At 38.8% G+C, this 14,058-nt stretch overlaps 1 protein-coding gene across 1 annotated transcript in view; it reads left to right on the top strand.

Annotated features, from left to right (window-relative positions):
• Positions 1-14,058, top strand: part of t (C45 family peptidase tan) — a 64,960-nt gene that overhangs the window by 10,326 nt on the left and 40,576 nt on the right. The gene's annotated exons all lie outside the window — the stretch shown is intronic.

The following is a 14,058-nucleotide window of genomic DNA, read 5'->3' as shown; positions in this document are numbered from 1 at the left end:
ATGTACAGGTTGCGGATTAGCCTCATTTCCCTCCAATCTATTCCTATTCTCTGCAATATATAGTTTTTTCCCAATTCACTCTATCAAACGCTTTTCAAAATCTACAAAACAGGCAAATACCTCCTGGTTGTGTTCTGTATTCCTCTCGATTAATAACCTTATTATTGTAATGGCATCACGCGTACCTCTCCCCTTCCTAAACCCAAACTGATCATCCCCCAAGTAATCATTTGCCCTACTCTCTATCCTTTGTTTATGATCCTGAGAACAACTTTAGCTGCGTGGGATATCAAACATTGTCCTATAGTCCTCACATGATGTAGCCTTTACCTTTTTCGGAATAAAAGTCGGTCTCCGGAAAATTCAAGCTACAATGGGCTCCGTGGTAGTGACAAATTTCGACGGAGTTAGTTCGAGAAATCCTACGTGGAAGGAAATAATATATAAGTGTTTAAGTGCCTGATGGGCAATAACGGTCCCCGGCTCCGTTTTCTTGAGCGTGAATGTAAACATTTTTGCCTCCAAAAAGAAATCGGAGGAACTCACCTCGGCTCTAAGCTGGCTCACAGTTCATCCGGACGACCAGACTCGAAGACATTAGTTCTAATTTGATGTATGTATGTGTGTGTATATATATGTATATATATATATATATATATATATATATATATATATATTCATATACATATACATATATATACATATACATACATGCATACATAAATATATACATATATATATACTATATCTCTTTGACATTTTCATCGCTTTTACCCAGTACCCTTCTAATAAATCCTATTTTTTTGTTTTCTTGTACACATATTCCCCGAATGAGTTTCCCTTAGGAGAGATCGTGAGTGAGGGTAACGCCAAGGTATTTAATTGAGTCAACACATTCCATTGCGGTATTACCGATGGAGTAGGCCTTCGGGAGGGAATACCTCTTTTTCTAAACATTCCACCCTACGCTTTTTTTTAAGTTTAGGTCTAATTGCAAAGTGTCGCACCAGAGCTGTATAGCATTAAGGTCATCTGATAAGGCTGCTGTGTCCTCAGGATCACGGATATCACAAAAAACCAGTGCATCATCGGCAAATAAACGTATCTTACGTACTGGTGACTATGGAGTCAATGTCGTTAACGTAAAGTAGGAATAAAAGAGGTCCGATAACGCTTCCCTGGGGAACGCGTTAAGTAACTTGTACTGTATACGAACTCACTCCATCTATGGCTACTCTTTGTACTCGACCATTCCAAAAGTCTTTAATCTAGCCCCGGATATTTTTATTTATGCCATATGCTTCTAGCTTTGCGAGGTGTTTCCTGTGAGGTACTTTGCCGAAGGCTTTCTTAAAATCTAGAAAAATGTCGTCCAGAAAAGTTCCAGAGGACGCAAGTTTTCTAGAAATATTATGGGTCGGCTGACCCCCTATTTCTCTCGGCTCAGGCTCGGAGAAGTGTAAACTTTTATCTTTGTAATCAGGCTAAGAACTTGTATGCAGGAATTCAAAAATGAACACCTTGCATTGAACAAAGATCTCTTCACGCTTGGAGGATTAAGGACAAAGAACCAAGTCAACAAACGAAATAAGTTGACTCGCACAAGTTTATTAAATCTGCTGTTGGCTTAATCTCAAATCCTATATTGTTACTTTTTACAAATTAATTTACTCAATGGCCGAATGTTATTGCCTTAAAGAGGTTCGTTGAGTTTATAATCCGGTAATTCATCTAGCTGCACTTCAGAGTACACTACATAATTTAATGGGGTTTCTACATACGATGAAATGAGATCTGATTATAGGCGGAAAGGTGTCACATAATAACGACACTGAGAGTGTGAAAAATGCAATAATCAGAAATAAATGTTTGCATAAATAAGATTAGGTTGGGTTGAAGAAGAAATTATTTGCCCTGCCCATCTTCTCTGAGCTACGGAGTTAAAGATGGGAATGCGTGTTGCATTTATTTTAGTTGTAATTCAGATTCAATTATTGTGCGTGGAAAGTATACTTGAAGCCGGAAAATTTAAATGATATATGGTGCCGCAAGAATGATTTTAAGTTAGGGTGGGGTGAGGTTAAATGCTTGTAGGAAACTCCGGGAATGCAAACACTGCAGTGTACGAGTAGTAAACGCGAAAGCAAGTTGATTTTTTTTGCCGCCCGCTAATATGGATTTGAGAGGGATTGCCTAAGGTGTGTCACCATGCTGGATTCAGCGGCTACAATGTAATAGTGTAACATTGGTTGGCTCCTACGGCTCTAATTTAGTAGCTTTAGGTTCAACAATTTCAGAGTGTAAAAATCATTCGCCTTGACTGGGATTCGAACCCAGATCCCTCAATATCCGGTCGAGTGCTTTAGCCACTTAAGCTACCGAGGCGTCCTCTTAAACTCTGAAATTTTGGGGCTTTTAAAGGAACAAGATGTTGTGACGAAATACCGTACATACAATGTCACAGGCATTCGTAGTCGTGCGCGAGGCGCCACAGTCCACGAGGTTAAAGCCAACTTTAAACACTTATGGTGTTTTCACTTTGACAAATTCCAAAGAAACTGCGGGAGATGCCGCAACAGTAACTTTTAACGGAGTCATCCGCTAATGTGCATTTTCATATCCTATATTGAGGGATCTGGGTTCGAATCCCAGTCAAGGCGAATGATTTTTACACTCTGAAATTGTTGCATTGAAATGCACATTAGCGAATGACTCCGTTAAAAGTTACTGTTGCGGCATCTCCCGCAGTTTCTTTGGAATTTAGCTTTAGGTTGTTTAAATTTTGAGTTTCCTGAGTGAGTTCGAGTATGTTAACGGTCACTCGGTCATAGCGAGTTTGAAAGCCTATTCGGGCATTTGTACTGCATATCAGTATTAGTATTGTGGTTAATTACCGTATAGTACCTGTATACCTTAGTATACCATAAACAAACTAATCTACCCGAAGGTCGGTTTGGTAGGTGATGGTGGAGTTCACCCAGTACTAAGCCCGACGGCGTGTGAAATTCACACATCAGGGTAGGGGGGCCAGTTCCTTTCCCTGTGCCGGTTATGGTTTCCCAGGAAGATCTGGTACCTGGAAAATCGCAGAACTTGGGTGGAGCTGCAGGTAACCAGAGAGGCTTGCCCGGGAATCGAACTTGGGCCCTCAGTCAGTAATCCAATAAATATATATACAGGTATAAATATATACCTGTATATATACACACACACACATTCAAACACGAAATCCCGCCAAACGGTGAACAAATACTCATATATATATATATATATATATATATATATATATATATATATATATATATATATATATATATATATATATATATATATATATATATATATATATATTCAAACACGAAATCCCGCCAAACGGCGAATAAATACTCATATATACAGAAACATATATAAGGAAAAGGGATAGGAACACGTATAAAGGACGAACACAATAGAGGTGGGGAAGGCGGAATCGAACGGATCACAAGAGTAAAAATATTTCCTCAACCGGGACTCGAACACCGGATCTTTCCACTTGCCGGGCGGATGCTCTTAACCACTTGAGCTATCGAGGATATGTAATTTACCCTGAGATCCGTGGGTCTTATACTATATGTCGCCAAGCGCCCCGATTCTTTTAGCCAAGAGATGGCGTCAGGGGGCTGTTTCACCCACCAAAGGAGAAATAGACAATACACAAGAGGAAAGGACAGTGGTTAGAATTCATACAACATCATACAGGAAAAGAACAGTGCGTTTCGTGGCACGCATAGCCAGAAGAAAGAGATGAGCCACATTGGCCAAATACACATTCAAACACGAAATCCCGCCAAACGGCGAATAAATACTCATATATACAGAAACATATATAAGGAAAAGGGATAGGAACACGTATAAAGGACGAACACAATAGAGGTGGGGAAGGCGGAATCGAACGGATCACAAGAGTAAAAATATTTCCTCAACCGGGACTCGAACACCGGATCTTTCCACTTGCCGGGCGGATGCTCTTAACCACTTGAGCTATCGAGGATATGTAATTTATATATATATATATATATATATATATATATATATATATATATATATATATATATATATATACACACACACACATACATATATATACATATACGGAGAGACACTAGATAGTTTAAAAACAGTTTTAAAAATTAAGCAAAGGAAAATCAGATGAGATAATTACGTGTTTGTACGAACGAATAAAGAGATAAGAAAACTTCACGGAAAAAAATTATACATCCGACAGTGACGGCACTAAATATGAGGTTACAGGGCGATTCACATATATATTATTCACATGAAGAGACAAGTTTTTTAAACGTTTCGACGCTCATGTTGCTCTCATCAGACGAAGAGAGGGCCTGCGAAGACGAAGTAAGACCCGCGATGCACTTTCTTCAAGGTGGGGTCAACGGTGAAGGTGGGATAGGGTTAGAGGATGAGCGAGGAAGGGGTTGAAGGCAGGGAGAAAGAGGAGTAAAGTTGCATGCGAGAGGAGGTAACTAATGGCACTTCTGTTGTTTAGTGAGTTATATTCAGGCCGGACAATTTGAACGTGCTGATTACCGGGGAAGTGAAACCGGGGCCCCCGGTCAGTATTCCAACGCTTTACCCCCGGGAATTCCTCCTCTCTCCCTTTCACATGTGTTATTCTTATTTAAATCGTTTAGCATTGCTATATTTAGCATACATGTATATACACCCCCGATTTCCCGGTTTGGCAAACACTGTTTTGTCCTCCGTTTTACACTTGTCTCGCAGGTCTCCTTCTGACACACATTAGTTCAAGGTATGGGAAATTCAAGCGGAAGGTAAAATATGTGAACACGCGCAGAAGACGAGAATGATATCCCTTGGCAATTTGCCCAGGATTAATCCGGTGGGCAACAAAGTGAATCGCGAAAACAAACCTCACCTTTTGCAGGAGTGTTGTGCGGGTGGTTTAATGGTATTTGTTGGATTGAGTACACCATGAAAAGATGCCAGGTGATATTTCACCGACAATCCAATTACGGGAACAACTGGTATTCCTAAGGCTCGAAGTCCGTTGCACGTGCTGGCTGCTGGAAAGTGCAAAGCGATGCAAATCTTAATGAAAAAATAGTACTTCCTGCACATCGGGACTCTCAGCCGTTTACCTGATGCCTATCTTTCCCGCATTTCCACTGGTTGTAATTATAATATTCACCCTGAAGGTGACACAATCAACCATACTCAGTGGAATGGTATGCTTCCATGCCAACACGCACTATTCCACGGGGACGAAGGCCGGTTGCCTGCCGGCGGGACGGTGAAGTTGTACCATAAACTCGCGTCTTTTCTTAATCGTATCCCTATACCTGTGACAAAATGCTGTAGGTGAATTTGGAATTTTCTAAAGATTTCGCGTACTCAGGTGAAATACGCATTTTTTTATGAAACAAAAGCGTGTCCCTTTTAAAAACTTCACGTCGGAATGGAATACGCGTGGCTCCTTTTTTATGTTCCATAATGCACTCTTTTAAATCCCCTTTTTATCATGTTTCTTATCATATCTTACTAGCAGAAGCGCGTATCGTAGGACTTCAGGTGCGCTTTGGGTGAGTACCCGCGGATATCAGCCTTTAACGTCACCCAAAAACTACATCTTAACTGGAAACTAGGAATGAGAATTTCATTCGATGGTGTTACCGCTTACCCCGTGATCGCGTCGGATGGTTGCTAGCCTACGCTATTTTTTCTACCGGCATTTTTTGGCGGTCTTCGGATTTTCTCACCGAGGGCATCACCGATTATTTCTCATATATATTACAATATTCCTCGAACCTTGTTTTGATTTATTACAAACATTTTCAAAAATCTTGCAAAAATATTTGATATTTTTTTATGTTTTTAAGGTTTCCTTCGGATAGTATATACATTATCTAACTTTTACGAATGTACTCTACAATATTCATCATCTTTAATATATTTGTAACAATATATTGTTCATTTATAGTTTTTCTCTTGCTCACGCTCATGAGCTTTAACTTAGCTAAAAAAATTCTAATAATCGGTAATTGTTAAATTAAGATAGAAGTACTGATAAGGAATTTTCGCAAAATATATCCAAGTGGGCATTCTACGTCAAAATTCATCTAGTACAGTAACGCTTTTTCCCATGGCATCATCAAAATAAAGTTAAAATGGCTCTTAGAATTCCTTTCAGTGGCGGAATGCAACAGAAATCCCTGCTATGAAATCGAATATACCGTATTAGTGGCAACTTCATAAAATGCGAATGTTGAATTTCTCCTTTCACTGAGAAATGATAATTTTTCATGAAAAAGCAAAATTCCTATGCATAAAACACTATCACTGTTGCTTTTTTATATTAAAAATGCATTCACGTAAATATGGGATATCAATAGCTTTTCGCGAAAACAAAAATACTGGATCTGAAAATGGTCACCTGCATATTTCAGAGATACCATACCTCCCCAACAAAAGATGCGTCAGGGTAACGAACGAATTCAAAACTATGGCAGGGTTCGTGCTTGACCAACTGGCTAGGGATCAGCCAAGGTTGCGGTTTCGTCACCTAATGAATTTTCGGTTACATGAGGTGTCGGTCATTGGAGATCCTAATATCGTAACGAAAACACGGCGGGAGAGCAAAAAAAGGGCAGCTAATTTCGCAGGACGAAATAGTTGGAGTGGGTCTCGTAAGAAGTCCCGATGGAACTAATTCGAACACTTCAGGCGTGGAATTTCCGGGTTGTGAGGCGACAAGCAACTGCCTAATAACAGAATATGACTAATTTGAGGAAAGAATCTCCCCGCTTGTCCAGGTGGGGCGAAAATTGAAGAAAGCGCTCGACTTATTACCCGTGCGGGGTTCTGTGAGTTATTAGCAACCAATCCGTAAGATAGCATTTGCATACGATAGCGAAACAAATAATACTATATGACCACGATAAATACCAGTCCGAGTTATCTTAATTGATGACAATGTGACAGTTTCTTCACAAATAATCTAATTTTTATCGCGACAAAGGCAAATAACGCGAGTCCGTACATTTCTCCAACTGAAACAACGTTAAACTATAAAAAGATTATGGACGGCTTAGCGCGGGATGGAATTGGAGAATTAGGAATTGTAAAAATACGTATGTCGAAAGTTGGGTTTCTAGAGACACCCTACAGACTTTCGGGCGGATAGAAAGCTAGACATTTCTCTTTCCTGCGTTCCTCAGCTATTATGTTACTGGATATTTCAAGGTGATCTGATAGAAAATATCATCATGAATCATAGTGAATCAGCGGATTATGCCAAAATATTTTATGCAAACAACACCAAAGTTCACCTATTCCATATTGCCAAATTCTCTCTTGACTCACCTAGAGGTAGACTCTCCGTTAATTCCATCGAAATGACTCATGTGGGGGGGGGGCGGATTCGTTAGTGTTCGCGAATACTAGAGTATTCGAGAACAGTATTGAGTGCAATTTTATTGATTTAGAACTATAATACAATGTAATCATTGAATATACCTTTGTGATTATTTGGGAATTGTGTGCCACCTGACACTGTCTATCAGCACATATGGATTTTAATGATAATAATCGAAGTGTTAATTTCATGTCATGTTCTTCTCTTCCATCATATAAATCCATCCGTAAACAGAAATAAAATAACTGAGTAAAAATTTCGCAATTTATTCATGGCACGTGTTTCTATTTCATCTTCCAGTATGCTGTATTTCCAAACTACAGCCTATATATATATACAAAAATAGTTATGAAAGCCAAGGGTGGGAGGATGAAGAGGTGAAGTCAGTGTGGCTGAGAGGCAAAAGCTACTAGGTGAAATTTTTGTTCGGAAATTTTATTTCTGTCGGAATAAATATGAACTTTCACTGAGTTCAGGTTTCTACGATAGATGATTTCACCATAAAATCTTCGTAATTTCATGATGAAGATAAAAAATTGTATCTACGAGTTTAAAGGTTTTTCAACAATGGGCACTGAATTTCATTAAAATAAACATTTTTAAGTGAGTGCGAAGATAACTTTAACGAAATAGAAACCGTGCTTTATGGCACCAGTAAAATTTCCTTAACAGACGCTAGACCCAAATGCAGTGAATATTACCCATCCCTGTTAGACCAACGCGTACAAGAGGAAGTCTTCTTGTGGAGGAAAGATTGCTTAATGCAGTGGGGTCTCCACTATTCAGAGCACGCTTTGATGGAAACCTGATAGCGACGGTAAAGCCTTGCGAGGTATATTATGGCTTCCAGGTGAGATCTTTTATCAGTTATTTGCACGATCATCATAAACTAACTTTTATATTCACTTTAAAACATTTAAAAAAATTGATTTCAAATAGGGCAGGCGCAGAGATGGAAATAACGATGATGGCGCAATATTTAATATACCTGTACTGTACATATATCGCCGCGTCATGTGAAGAGAGAGGGTGAAATATTTTTGTCTTTCAATAATCCAGACGATAGTGGAGCCGAGTTACGAGGCGAAATCAGGCGTATATTTTCGAATGCTGGCCGTTTGTGAATCAAAAGTAACGTAAAAATACATTCGGCCCCCAACCAACTTCACACGGCTCTATGCTTGAGCTGTGCAATCCAATTTTCCAATCTCGACCGAACATTAAAAAATTAATATCGAGAACATGATTATGGTTATGTCTACCAATAGAGACAATGTGATTTATAGTATGACCAACTATAATAAGCATTATTAACAATATCTTTCATCTCTTTAACATCGAACACATTATGTATCAATTTTATCAACTATGTATATTACACATATCACCCTTCGAAAATATCTTCCACGTAGTCTATCGGCCACATTTTCATGTACTACTGGGATGCAGTATCTTATATGTATTTACCTACAAAATAATACCCTAATGTTTTTGTATAATTCATATAACCAGCAAAGCCAAAATCAACCATATAGTGTTTCGAATATAGTATATCGTCCCAATCGTAATATACGTAGATCCCGTGCTAGTCAGAAGCATCACCTAAATTAAGTTTTGGGGTCCACTGTTGTCAGTATTTGATTGCTCTACCCACTAGGCTGTTATGCTGCCGCGGTTATGAAATATCGTTGCAGGATATATGGCTGCGTAGATTTTCGCGGCGGTGGCTTGAAGAATTCTGCATGTCCGGGTTTTCACCGCGTTGTTGTTTGAAGCCGACAACAGTTTCGCCGAAGTTTCATCCGGCGTCTTCAGGTCGAAGACCTGAAGACGCCGGATGAAACTTCGGCGAAACTGTTGTCGGCTTCAAACAACAACGCGGTGAAAACCCGGACATGCAGAATTCTTCATCGTTGCAGGATGTTGTTTGAAAACTATTGACTAGAAATGGAAATGTACTGCGTTTTGTAGTTCAATAACGTTAGTATTTAGTTACCAGCACCCAAAGCGAGCTTAATTTTTGGCCTGATCAGCATTGAATTTGGTCTGTGAATATACTCCAGTTGTAGTTGTTGCTTGCTCTGAATCGTCATCTCAGTTCCGCGTACTTCTAAAGTAGAAACAGAACCATTCAATTTCTTGGGTTCGATATATTTAGAGGCACAGGTAATTTTGAAGATTAAAGGGAGAAAAATATTGCAAAAGAGAATGAGAAGGAGAAAAGTTTGGCTAGGCATCAAGGGAGGTAAAATGTGTTGGAGTTGTAATGATTTGTGGCAATGCAAACTATTAGAACATATATACTGTGCAATAGCTTTCTTGATGATGGCGATAATACTCAATATATAATTGCGCACACACCAAAATATCATTTAAATGCCGGCAGTGAATAAAATCAGCTTCAATAGTGCGAGTGTAATCCAACGATGCCATTGATTTTACATCAGACCGAGATCATGAGAAAGACCTGAGAAGGTTATAGTAAAAAAATGATGATTGGCCATTTTACACACATTTATTACATCACTACCGGTTTCAGCAGTTGAATGTCAGTATGGAATTGCTGACGAGTTATCGAGCCATTCAAGCATTATTTCCATAATATAGAAAGATTCACAAATCCTGGTACAATTAATTACAGACCCTGGGACGATTACAGGACGTTTTCAACAAAACTCGCAGTGAGTCAGTACGAAACTCTTTGCCAATTGTGGTTGAAAGTGGTGATGTAAACATCCAAGGATAATATATAATGCTAATTCAACAGTTTTGTTCATCGACTTTCAGATACACCTGAATCTGTTTCCCATTTACTCCTCCAAGAACTCCCATTTACATGAGAGTGCATTGAGATACCAAACTTCAGAGGAAAAAATGCGCGAAAATTACCTTTGTGCAAATAAATTACCTGCTCAATAACCACCGATGCCCTTTCGAAAGCGGTTGCGGTGAATTATAGGTACACGCTTTGAGCGACGCGGTGAACAGATAATTGACGGCCGTTGTAAAAAATGGTAAGTTAATGGCAGTGTTGAGTATGCCGTCTCAAGGGGTTACCCACCATTAAAGAATAAGATATAAAGATAGATCACTTACAGATTTTGAGGGAAGTTGATAAGGTCAAGTTTCGAAACTTTAGGTGGAATGGAAGATCTCTCTCAGTGGAAATCCCGAGACCAATTCATCTAGAAGGTACTACGGGAATGGATCACATTGATTTATCAATCTGATAAAATTTTTTCCGAGAATGGGACTTTTTTTATATGCCACCGTTTGAATTTCCATGTATGTAGTAACAGAAAACGATCACCAACAAAACACAGAAATTTATTAAGCGTATTTGAGAGAAAATTTCCGATCCAAATAAACCTACCTACTACGGTCGTGAAGAATCAAAATAACTATTACCTCACTTGATGAATGAAACAGTTTCTGGCGTCACTTGGTGGAAATTCTTCATATTTAAAATACTTCGCCTTTCCACATAAACCACTTTTATTACGACCTAGGTTTCGTTATGGTATAACATCATCAGGTCCTAGGTCGTAATAAAAGTGGTTTATGTGGAAAGGCGAAGTATTTTAAATTTATTTTCAATATTACCTCACTTCTAATATATCTGCATCACACGGAGTTTGACCGTTGCTCCTTTAAAGAACGGCGGCTTTTGAATACCGACTGGTATTATTTCTATCAGGACGTCAGCTAACAAGTGCTACCACTTTCATAAGCGTAAATCCTCACCGTTCACCTAAGGCGGCGGAATACGAGAGTCAGACACCCTAGAAACGCTTCCGAAACATGATTCTCCACAGCGGCGATATGCCAGCGATCATAAATTGCACGCCTCTAAACACAAAATCTAATCCCAATCACGTTTAATGATCAGCTATTTTCTCGACCGATTACATGAATGCGACGCAAACAACTTATTTGCACACTATGAACTTCATGAATTCGCAATTAATGTTCCATTTTTATGCGATGGAAATGTGTGCTACTTTTGAATAAGCACTAGTGTCAGCGTAAAGTCAGCATGGAAGTGTTGAAACTACAAAAAAAAAAGAATAGAAAGAAAAGATTTTCGTTGAAAGCTTTCTTCTAATCGATTGAATTATTTTTTTTTTTTTTCCATAGTAGTGGCTGGCACGGAAAGCATGGTCGAAGTGGCACTTACCTATATATCCACTGTTTCCTTGAAAATAAGAGACCTATGCACGATGGTGTACACCGTTCATTGGGGCACCGCAAATATAATAACAGTGTCGCCATGCGTGGAATTTACGTCACACTGAGTTTTCAACTTGGGATAGGTAAGTATATAAGATGTGAAAACAGCAACGCTCAGAAACGCCGATGAATGAAAGTCATTCTCAAGGTCACATCGATCACCTAAACACGAATTTCCACATTTCGCTCGAATACGGAAGAGAATAATATGGAAGCGGAAAACTCGGAAATATTCAAGCTCTTCAAACTCCCAATGCACCACAGTTTTCTATATTTAATACAACGCACGACGTCGGCCGGGGTAGTCAGGTTACTAAACGCGCTCGCCTAACTCAAAGGTCGCGTGTTCGAGTCCCAACTTTAGGTATTGTGTCGACTCCATGGTTCGGCCCAAATGAAATCCGATGACAACCCAAAGGTTAAACGATATTCAAAGGGGCGCATGGACCACCAGAGGCATCTGGAGGGTAAGAAAGTAATCTCACATTATTTTCTTCAAAAACATTTTTATTGTAACTCCATAACCCTAAGGGTTGAAAAAAATTTCACTTAAGCAAAAACACATCATTATTGACTGCCGTTATTACTGACTGGTTGCTGCCATGGCTCACATTATAAAAAAATTAAGCTGATTGCTACAACAAATTTAATTAAGTAAAATCATAAGGAATTCGTGGTGATGAGGGGTATTTACACTTTAAGGATTCCAGTTAGATTAGCTCTATATGCATATATGTATAAAACGATCACATGTAAATCTGAAGGTTGTATATCGTATACTTAACGTATTATTTTCCTCCAAACCTAAAAAATTAAAGTTACGTTAGTGAAATACAGAATGCCAATCACGTCACATAGATATTTGTGCATAAATAAACAAAACAAGACATTTAAATTTTTCTAAAAATTTTTATCGTCATCATATTACGTACGGCCTACCCAGTAAATGGAAGAAAAATTGACCGATTATCGGTATCAAACTTTTAAAAATATAGATTTTATTCGCCAATTTAGCGTTGTCTTCATAAACCTGCACCAAATCCGAGATAAGGGTTTTCAATATCATGAATTACCGATCCTAGGACTGGCTTGGGAGGCCCCGCAAACATATATTCATTCCTCTACAGTAAGATTTATAAAAGTCCCTTAAATTTTGTTTAAAGTGTGGGACAAAAACTGCCAAATGGTTTTTTCCACTTTTTATTGGTTTTCTTTTGTTCAGCGCATCTTACTTTTCTTTGGGTCTAACGTTAATTAGGATAATATCGTACATCTATTGATGAAAAATCTGAACTAGTTCGTATTATTATTGTAAGTAAGATTACATAAGTGCGCACCCGCTTTTGTCTAAGTATCTAATTTTATCTCTGGCCATTGTTTTGGTCGGTTGTGTGAAGACTTATGTTGCCGACGAAGCCTCGTATACGTACACACTAGAAACAATTATGGTGAGCGGAGACATTACAGAATGTGTAACATGCACCTAATTAAAATCAGAATGCACGTAAAAAGAAGACTGGTGTATTTAAACGTTTCGGTGGCACAATATACTCGTATGAGATAAATATACTCGTACATCTACTGAAAATGAAAACAGGGAAAAGGACAAAAATTTAAACGTCTCAGCGGTCCCTTCGCCTTCATCAATGGAAGTAAAAATCGGAAACACACGCCCACCGTCTTCAGAGAAGAATATTTACATAAACACATATACTATATATAAATATATATTATATATATATATATATATATATATATATATATATATATATATATATATAATATTTCATTATATATATATATATAATATTTGGACGGTACAATAGAACACAAATAACATAGTACCACTTAAAAGGTCTTACTTGAACAAGGCCTCGGAGAAGGCCGAAAGCTTAAAAAATCTACAATGTGAGTGTCCATTTAAGTGTTAATATATTATTTGAAGTTCTATTGTGCCGTCCAAATATTATACTGCTCGTGTGAGTGTTTCTACACCATCTATATAAATACAAACCATAAACACAGTAATCAACCCGAAGGTCGGTTTAGTAGGTGATGGTAGAGTTCACCCAGTACTAAGCCCGACGGCGTGTGAAATTCACACATCAGGGTAGGGGGGCCAGTTCCTTTCCCTGTGCCGGTTATGGTTTCCCAGGAAGACCTGGTACCCGAAAAATCACATAGCTTGGGTGGAGCTGCAGGTGTTCAGAGTGCCTTGCCCGGGAATCGAACCCGGGGCGTTGCAACATGCCGTGACAAGGGGATTTAGCTGCATTCCGAGCTCCGCCTTCCAGAAGGCGTACGAGGCGTGTTAATAAACCCTGTGGCGGCGAGGCGTGGGCGCACAAGGGTGCTACTTCGAAGACTTCTGAGAGAACGTATCTATTCCGGCGACATAT

This window comes from Hetaerina americana, unplaced genomic scaffold, assembly GCF_022747635.1.
Source record: "Hetaerina americana unplaced genomic scaffold, ioHetAmer1.1.p SCAF_4, whole genome shotgun sequence".
Classification (NCBI taxonomy): Eukaryota; Metazoa; Arthropoda; class Insecta; order Odonata; family Calopterygidae; genus Hetaerina; species Hetaerina americana.
Note: the sequence above shows the minus strand (reverse complement) of the source record. Positions and strands in the feature narration are given on the sequence as shown.